This window comes from Pseudopodoces humilis, chromosome 6 (assembly GCF_049639895.1).
Source record: "Pseudopodoces humilis isolate 2021_Gansu_Grassland_sample_001 chromosome 6, ASM4963989v1, whole genome shotgun sequence".
Lineage (NCBI taxonomy): Eukaryota > Metazoa > Chordata > Aves > Passeriformes > Paridae > Pseudopodoces > Pseudopodoces humilis.
In genome coordinates this window covers 39199832-39209724 of record NC_142205.1, presented here as the reverse complement: position 1 = coordinate 39209724, position 9893 = coordinate 39199832, and positions in this window count along the sequence as shown.

Below are 9893 nucleotides of genomic sequence, written 5' to 3'. Positions count from 1 at the left end.
AGACCTTGTATTAGCCAAAACCTTTCCTAATAAATGGTAAAATAATAATAATTAATTATTATAATTAATTAATGCCATTATGTAGGATGAAAATAGTTGAATGAAAATTAATTTTGTTTGCTAAGCACACATCTTTTATAAATGTAAAGAGATTCTCAGATCTCTATATATTGCATTTATGTAAGTAAAATACTTCAGCTGTCTTATGAACTATGTCTTTCCTGCTTTTTAAAGTATTTTAGTAAGTGTTTTATAGCTTTACTCTGGCACATAGATTGTGTTATGACAGTTTCTTCTGTGTTTGTGCAGAACTGGCAGCATCTTTCAAACAAAAAAGATACTTTATTTCATCTGAATGCTCCCGCTTAGCCCTTAACATGTAAGATAGTATTGCTCTTAGAATGAGGATATTGAAAGGCTTGATGCAGAGTAAACATCGTCATCCACTCAGCGAAGGCATGCAGTAAATAATCTGCAACGTAACAGGATGAGCAGAAATGTTCTAGGAAAAGAAACATTTCAGAGATGAACACTTGAATCACAGTAGTTCCAACGCATGTTTTCAAGGTCTGAAATGTCACTGCTGGGACTGGAATCTGACGTCATCTGTCAAGGCTGGGATAAAAGGTACTGTGAGCCCTGTTTTCTGCTGCCAAGTCTTTGATGAAGCTCTCTGGAGGTGCTGTTTCCTACATTTATTTCTTCATCCTTGCTGCTAAGACAGGTGTGCATAATTGTTCCCATCGCACTTTTAAAGCTAAAGTGATTGCACTCAAACTATTATTACAATGTTTTATTGAATTTCTTTGGATGCAATAAAGGAGTCTGTTGAAAAAAATAATAGTTTAATGTGGAAAATAGGATGGAGATTTCAGTGTGCTGCTTACTATGTCTTGTACGAATAAGAAAGGAAGTCATGTTTATGTATTTTAAATATGAAAGAAAGCACCATTTACAGAGATGTTTATAATTTATATATTTTATGCTTCTATATTCTAATGACTATACACAATGATATCACTTTATCCCACTAAAATGGGAGAAACTCCCACAGAGTCCCTCATAGTCAGAGAAGTCCTGCAGAGAGACACAGACAAACTAAGAGGGCTGGGCAATCACCAAGTGTATGAAGTTTAAGAAACACTGCTTTTGGATTCTGCATCTGGGATGGGAAAACCTTTGTATGTACATACAGACTGGGGAGCAAGAGGCTGGAAGGCAGTGCCATGGAAAGGGATTTAGTGGTCTGGGTCAATGGCAAGTTGAACGTGAGTCATTGTGCCCTGGCATCTGGGAGGGCCAAGCGTATCCTGGGGGACATCAGATACAGCATGGCCAGCCAGGCAAGGGAGGGGATTGTTCTGCTCTGCTCTGCTCTGCTCTGCTCTGCTCTGCTCTGCTCTGCTCTGCCCTGGGGTGGCCTCACCTGGAGTGCTGGGGGCTGTTTTGGGTGCCACAATATAGGAAGGATATAAAGCAACTGGAGCAAAGGTGGTGGACAGTCTGGAGGTGAAGCTGTATGAGGAGCAGCTGATGTCACTTGGTCTGAGCCTGGAGAAGCCTGAGAGGGGACCTCATAATGGTTTACAGCTTCCTCACAAGCAGAAGGCAGAGGAGCAGGTACTGATCTCTTCTCTCTGGTGATCAGTGACAGCACCCAAGGAAATGGCATGGGGCTGTGTCAGGGCAGGTTTAGGTTGGATTTTAGGTTTGGAAGAGATTCCTCACCCCAAGGGTGGCTGGGCACTGGAACAAGCTCCCCAGGGAAGTAGTCACAGCACCAGCCTGGCAGAGTTCAAGAAGCATTTAGACAATGGTCTAGGGCACATGTGTGACTCTTGGGGATGCCCTATGCAGGGCCAGGAGTTGGATTTGATGAAGTTTGTGGGTTCCTTCCAACTTGGGTTGTTTTGTGATTCTGCGAGATTCTAGAGTGGCATAGAGGAGGAAAGGGAGTTGTACCACCCCAATAGGGAAACCATGAGCTTAAATTTGAAACAGTTTTGAAGCTACTGCTCTGATCCCAGAGCCTTTTTTTTTTTCGCTCTTTGGCTGATCTGTTAGAGGCTTAAGTATTCATGGTCAGGAACAGTGGCAGGGAAAGGAAATCAGATCAACAGAATTTTCTCTATCCCTGTTGCTAGTCACATTTCATTCCACCCCAATGAATCAATATTGTAGCTTGCACAGCTGAGATATCTAGTACAGAAATGAGATTAAAATAGCTACAGTACAGAATGTTTTACTCATTTCAAAGCTTTAAAGTATTGTACAGAGTTAAATTACACAAATTTCTTAGTTCTTTCTTCATATAAAGAGTTCGGCAGCTTATAACTAGATGGAAAGAAAAAAAATAGAACTTCTAAGGAAATTATTTTTCCCAAAAATACATTTTTAAATATGGAAAAAACATACAATTTTATTTATCAGTAATATCCAGTAATCTTCCCATTACTGACTTTCTGTGACTGAGCTGCCCACAGCCAATTTCAACAGTCACCTTCCAAATCCCTTCACAGAACAAAGGACAAGTTCACCTCCACTTATTCTAAGAGTTTGTACAGTTCATTTATCAATTACGTCTGATTATCATTGGAGTCTACTGCATTCTTTTTCTACTTTGTTTCAGTCAATATTTTGAATTATACCAATATAACCATAATTTGAATAGTTACAAAACCAACTGGATCCAAGCTGCATCTATAAATGTGATTTATTCTCATATGCATAAACAGCTCAGAAATTTCAACTGTCTGCATAGTCAGTGTATTGGAGTTTGTAGTGACTCACATTTGGAGAGAATAACTCAAATGAATTTGAGTGTGGTTCCCCTGTAATGACCTCTATATAAGAAACAGAAGAAGTTTTAGTGAACTGAGATTTTATCTGATCATTATGGTTCAGGCATGTCTTCCACAAGCTTTTGTGTAGCTCTCAGAGGACTTCACCAAGTCCTGAGCCTGGAAGACCTCTCTTTCTGTCCTGACATATGCTCTTAACCAATCCATCTCATCTTCTCTGCACTACCTAGCATTCTTTCCATGGTTGCAGTAATGTTTGGGTAGACAGGCACTCATTAACGTGTCAATATATGACAGACATTGAGCATGAAATCAGCAAACACATTAAAGATTGTAGTTTTTAATCCACTTATGTCATAATTGAATCTAAAATATTTCTCGCTTTATTCAGATGTTTTGCTGTAGATTTCTGCACACTTCACATCTCAGACTGTATTTTTTATGTTGTATTTGGATAATTTCAGTGCAGCATAAACTGGCACTGCCAGTAAAACAGGCAGTTTTACTCTTTCTTCCAGTTCTCATTTTCTGTCTCTTCCATTGTGCCAGCATTTCTGTCCTTGCAGACATGAGTAAAACTGAAAGTTTTACCTCCTCATACTCATGAGGAAGAATTAGTTGGTTTGGGTTGGATTTTTTTTTTTTTTTTTTTTTTTGGTGAAAGATAAGTGTTAAGAAACAGAATAACAGAAGAATGAAAAATACTAAAAAGTGCCTTTGAAACAAAAACTGGTTTGCATGGAAAACCATAAGCAGGCACTTCTTTGGAGTTTTGGAGTTTGAAGAAAGTGGTCAATAGGATAAGAAGATGATACAGGAGATGAGCAGGTGAGAACATTGCATATCTAGATTTGTTGAATGGCTTTTGGGAAATCATTATGTCCTCAAGAATTTTATGTATGCTCATTTGGCCTTCATATCTTATTTGGTACTCAGGGAGTTCCTTCCACAAAATACACAGGTTTAATCTTTCCATTGCATTCAGTCTGAAGCACAGAGAATTAATTAAGCTTTTGGCTTAATTATAATTCTCTATATTCTCAAAAAATCAAGCAAGCAAAAAAGTCCCCAACACCTAAAACTTGCAAGAAATAAAAATACTGCAGGAAATGCAAGCATGTCTGCCTAGCAAAAATAGCTACTGAAAGAACATTGCCTTGGTGCTCAACTCTTGTTACTGATTCCTCACTGATAACTAATATCTGTATCACACTGTCCCTCATGAGAGCTGCAAGTCAGTTCCAAACCTCACAAGTAAAACTGTGTCTGTAGAAAAAGGTAGTTTGAAAACCTGTCTGATTAAATATTATCTTATTCTTGAGAGAAATTACAGTACCTATGAGCTCAATGTTTTCAGACAAAATGGAAAATCTTGTAGATGGAATCATAACGTCACAAATAAGGCACAAACACAGCTGAGATCACTTACTCAGCAATTATTCTGAAAGAAGTCATCAGAAAAAGCAAGAACATTTCACACCACATACACAAGTTGTACCCAAAGTGCCAAAATTATCTAAAGGAAGTGAAAAGAGAAGGTAAATACAGTTTATATATATATATGAATATATATTGCACAGGACTTTCCTAAATTCTTTGCCTCTGCTTTTTCTCCTACATTCCAGTTTCCCGTTCAGGGAATTAGTGTTTTGTGCTGCCCCTCCATCTGTACCAGGACTTCCCTTCCCTTCTCTTCCCTTCCCTTCCCTTCCCTTCCCTTCCCTTCCCTTCCCTTCCCTTCCCTTCCCTTCCCTTCCCTTCCCTTCCCTTCCCTTCCCTTCCCTTCCCTTCCCTTCCCTTCCCTTCCCTTCCCTTCCCTTCCCTTCCCTTCCCTTCCCTTCCCTTCCCTTCCCTTCCCTTCCCTTCCCTTCCCTTCCCTTCCCTTCCCTTCCCTTCCCTTCCCTTCCCTTCCCTTCCCTTCCCTTCCCTTCCCTTCCCTTCCCTTCCCTTCCCTTCCCTTCCCTTCCCTTCCCTTCCCTTCCCTTCCCTTCCCTTCCCTTCCCTTCCCTTCCCTTCCCTTCCCTTCCCTTCCCTTCCCTTCCCTTCCCTTCCCTTCCCTTCCCTTCCCTTCCCTTCCTTCCCTTCCCTTCCCTTCCCTTCCCTTCCCTTCCCTTCCCTTCCCTTCCCTTCCCTTCCCTTCCCTTCCCTTCCCTTCCCTTCCCTTCCCTTCCCTTCATCTGCCTTTGATACTTCTTGGCTCAAATGAGGATTGACATATATGGGTATGGACAAACCTTATATGAAAACTTTGTTTTATCTATTGTCACAAGAGATCTGGAAAGCAATAAGGTGGTAAAATTTGCTAACGTTTACACAAATGACAGTATTAAACATATAGGTGACTGTGAAGAATTGCAGATGAACATTGAAAGATTGAATAGTTGGGTGATAGAAGGCAGGAAAATTTCAGAAACAAAATTTATAAAATCAAACACACGAGACAACAGTCCTAAATTTACAGATACTAAAATCGATTCTTAGATGTTTACTACAGATCTTGAAAAACACCTTACAATCATAATAAATAGGTCTATGAAAGCATTATCTAAGCACTCAGTAAGAATCCAAATAAAAAGGAAAAAAGAGAAAGACAAAGACAGGAGAAGAAAGAAAAATAAACAGAGAACAAAACAGAAAAAAAAATATTGTGCTGCAGAATAAATTGACTGTGCTTCTGTATCTTGAATACCGTATGCAGTTCCTTCTGTCAGAACGGATACAGTAGAACTGGAACAAATGTGGGGAAGATTCTGTACTAAACAGACAGCCTTCTTCAGTCTGCTAAAAGACAATCCAGATGTACTGTCAGAGAGATTTAGGAGGAATATGAATAGGAATCAATGCTTGTCAATGACAAGAAGCTTAAAACAATGACATTAAACCATTAAAACCTTCATGTGGCAGGTCAAAATGAAAAGAAAAAAAGAAAAGAAAGATGTTTCTTCAAACAACATGTAAGACTGAGCTATGGGACTTCTCCCCACAGAATGTTTTGGATACCAGAAGTGTTTTAATAATTATAAAGATAACATCACAGCCTGCAGAAATTTCCTGGCCCACAGATTGCTGCCGACTAGGAGCACCTATGCTAGCTTTGTTAATTATGCTTTTCTTTCAGATGAGCACTGACATCTTTTTCTGCAGACAGGATATTCACCTAGATGCATCTTTTGTCTAAACAGAGATGGTTTTGTGTTCTCTCAGAGCAGTAGTTTCTGATTCTCCTGAGACATCCTAACATACAGGACTTCTGAAGCAATGGCTACCTCACAGGAACTCTTCCTGATCTGTTCGGGTTTACTCTTCTTTATGTGCAGAATTTTCCTGAGAGACCTTTAGGAACCTTATTCAAAAATAAAAACAAATTAATCCTTTTAAGAAATTGTTTACTTTTCATAGTCAAAAGGTTATTTTTATTGTCAGAATGGCACTTAAAGCACAAAAAAAAAGATTATTGAAGAAAGGAATATAACATTTTCATTCCCTGTTGTATTTTGATGATGATAATTAGTGGATGATTCTCACAAAAAAAAAAAAATAAAAAGAAAGTGTGCTACAAGACACATCATACTGTACATTCAGATTGATTTAAGTTTATTTCAGGAATTATTGTATAGCCCTTAATAATATTTTTTATTATTGCTTAGATTGAATTATCTCAAAATTCCACTTGTCAGTTGGTGTCTGAGGTAAGCTTTTTGAATTTTGGAGATATGCCATAGAAAAATTGATTTTGCTGTTAAAAAATTGATTCAGAGAAAACTGGAGTATTGGTTGCTTTATTGATTAAGCTAAGAAAAAGGGTCATATGCTGCAAAAGTTGCAACTCAACAGATTTATCCTCATTTACTATGCAATAAATCTACAGCTGGAAAGTTAGGCCATCAATTTTTTCTACAGATTCTGTTTTCTATCAAACTGCTATTGTGATTGTAGAGGTTTTAAGACTTAGTCTTCCACATGATTGTCAGTACTATCATTACCTTATTTTATGGATAAAACCTTCTGTACGAGCCAGCATACTTCTATCAGAAACATAATTCTGAGTGAGTGTGGAAAAAGAAGCAAAACTTCACCTTTTTTTTCCCACTAGCTGTCCAGTCCCTCCCACTCGAAAGCAATGTGTTCACTGCAAACCAATGCCCTTTTCAAAATCATTCTTTGACAGACGTTAGAAACTAGACCACTTTTCCCTGTTTTCTTTGGTATCAAGAAGAAAAATAAGTGAATAAAAAGGTGATCCAAAACCAGACTGTTATAAGAAAAAAAGAAGTTGGAGTAGAAGAAGAAAATACTAGCAAAACATTAGAGAGACAGAACATATAATTTCAAACCCTGTGATTAACTCCTTGATAAATAATAAGTGCTTAATTGCACCAGGAAGAAAGACTTTCTTCAGCTTGTGGCCAGAAAGTGACACTCTAGAACTTTCAACAATCACGGCTGTTCCTGGTAGAAGACTGGATTTGCCTACTGGACAGCTCAATTGATATTAATATCAATTACATATCATATGTATAGATAAAAAATGTACCACATTATATGTATGATATATAGTTATAAATATAATATCAATTAAGGAAATACATTCTACAGGTGCTCAATTGTCTTCCAATCATCTGGGTCTACCTCTTTATTGTGAATGATTTAGCTCCTTAATCCCACAAAGCTGAATACACCAAATATATGGACATACACGGAGGAAAAGCAACTGCCTGTCCCTGCTCTTCAGCCGTCTTAGGTAACCACCCTGTTTGCTCAGTGTCAGAGTAGAGGGAGGATTTTCAGTTGCAGATGAAAAAGAAGAGAAAATTCATAATGGGAAGTTTATAAATGAAGCCATTTCCTCACTTGCTTCCTTGTATCTTCTACCTAAAATTATTGTGATAAAGGGAAGAGTGAAAGGGCAATTACATCCATAGAGAAAAACATTGGACTTGGGATGCTAGAACATCAAAGAGCAGAACAAGACACTGCCCATGGAAACAAGGGGAAAATCTTGCTACTGGTAAAGGCTGAAAGAGAAGCAGTAATTGTGAAAGAGAAGGGAATTTATACCACGACGTTATGATGTATGTCACAAGGACACATTGAAAGCCCAATTTTTGGACAAACTAACTTTAAGCTACCTAACAAATTATTTGGGAAAAGATAATATATAGCAGCAGAATGGAGAAATATTAGAGTATTTAGGGAGGTAATGATCAAGTAGTAGAATATTTTTTAGTGGTTCACATAGCTATAATATTGACAATTTTTAAAAAATCAAAGCTACCTACAAGACTGAGTAAATTTTGACTAAGAATATAAGCAGAAATTTTTCAGCTAGACTGAGTGCTTATCTTTTATTTTTTTATCTTATTAAAATCTATTTTTATATCCCATATACATTATATTTTTTTTTTTTTCGTAGCAACCTGTACATAAACAAGAAAATCAAACACAAAGGTGCTTGGAAAGACCATTTCTAAACCAAAAAGCATGCCTTTTCTTTGCTTTACTACTTTATTTTTACATTCATGTAATCTTCACTCAACTCCTTACTCGTCATCTGTTGTTACACAACATAGTACAACTAGTCTGTGATTTGTCCTTGTTTGTCTATTTGAATTATGTGTTAACTAAACTATTTCTGGGCGCTGGTGTCCTTTGTGACGCTGACCAAGATTGTTAATAATAATAACAAAATACCATGTTGCAGAAGAGTTTGTTTAGATAATGCAGTGATTACTCTGCTTGATATTCCTAGATGCTTCATAATCATAAGATAGAAATACTAGAAATAGAAATAGCTAGGTGTTTTTGTTAGGCAGTTTTTGTTCTTCAAAAAGCACATTGTGATGTTAGTCATGAATCCAAAATAAAGAATGTATCAAATAGATTACAGTAGTATCAGTGAATTCAAAACTAGAAATTTGGCACTTCATCAAATTGCTGGTAACTCCAGATGGTACAGTCCTATCTGAAGCATGTTCAGGAGACAAGTCCACCAATTACAGTTATTTGTTCTGATTAAAATATTTTCACAGATAAAGTGTTTAATTTAGCTTAAATATATCCTAGACAAATTTTTACCAGTTATCCACCTTTTTAAGATTTATTTATATATTAATACACTTTTCAGATTTTTCTAATACTATGGTTCCTGTTGAGAGGTACAAAAGCTTGCTGAGAATCTTCTCAGTGTCTGTTAAATCAAAATATGCACTTCAGTCACATATTCACTGACATTCAGCTGAAATAAAAGACCAAGTAGTAAGGAAGTTAGCAAGCAATTCCTAGTCTGCTTACAGCCCAGCATGGTGTTTTCTATCAGTTGTGGACTGGAGATTCAGTTGTCTCCTGAGCACTTATATGAACAGGAGATCCAAATCCTTCTAGATGTTCTACACTGACATGGGGGGATTCATTAGTCCTAATGATTGATCTGGTTTTCTACAGAAAACTCGTACTTAGGATAAACATCAATAATAGGAATTTCCACAGAAACAGATCAGTAAAATGTTATATTCACTGATATCTGCACCAGCTTTTCTGTGTGTTACAGTAAGAAAAGTCACCTATTTTGTTTCTGTCTAAGTTCAATATTCCTCAATGCCATGTCACAGAAAATGGGTTAGACCAAGAACATTAATGTCTACTTCTAATATTTCACATTCTGAGCCCTCAAAGAATGCAATCAGCATCTTGACCTCCATAAATAAGATTTTTGATCTATTTGCCATCACAAGTGTTGATATGCATCAAAGGCACTTGCTTAGCCCCATACCTCTTAATTTCTCTTTCAGGAGTGTGAGAGACTGAAATGGTTAATGGCTCAGAAACATTGTTAAAATCACTGAAGGGTTTTGCCCACTGTAGGAAACTGTGCAAAGAAAGAACTGATCTTCTGTGACCACTGAAGCCACCTCCCTCCCCATGAATATGCTTCCCGATACGGGAACTTGAGATAAGATATTGTCCAGTTATCTCAGGTCTAAGGAGGGGTAAATAAAGCTGGGGGAGAAAAATGTAGCCACAAGGACAGCCAAACCTAGCAGCTGTGCTGAAAGTTCTCTCTGGCTGAGTCCAGCTGGGGCTGGCCATAGCCCA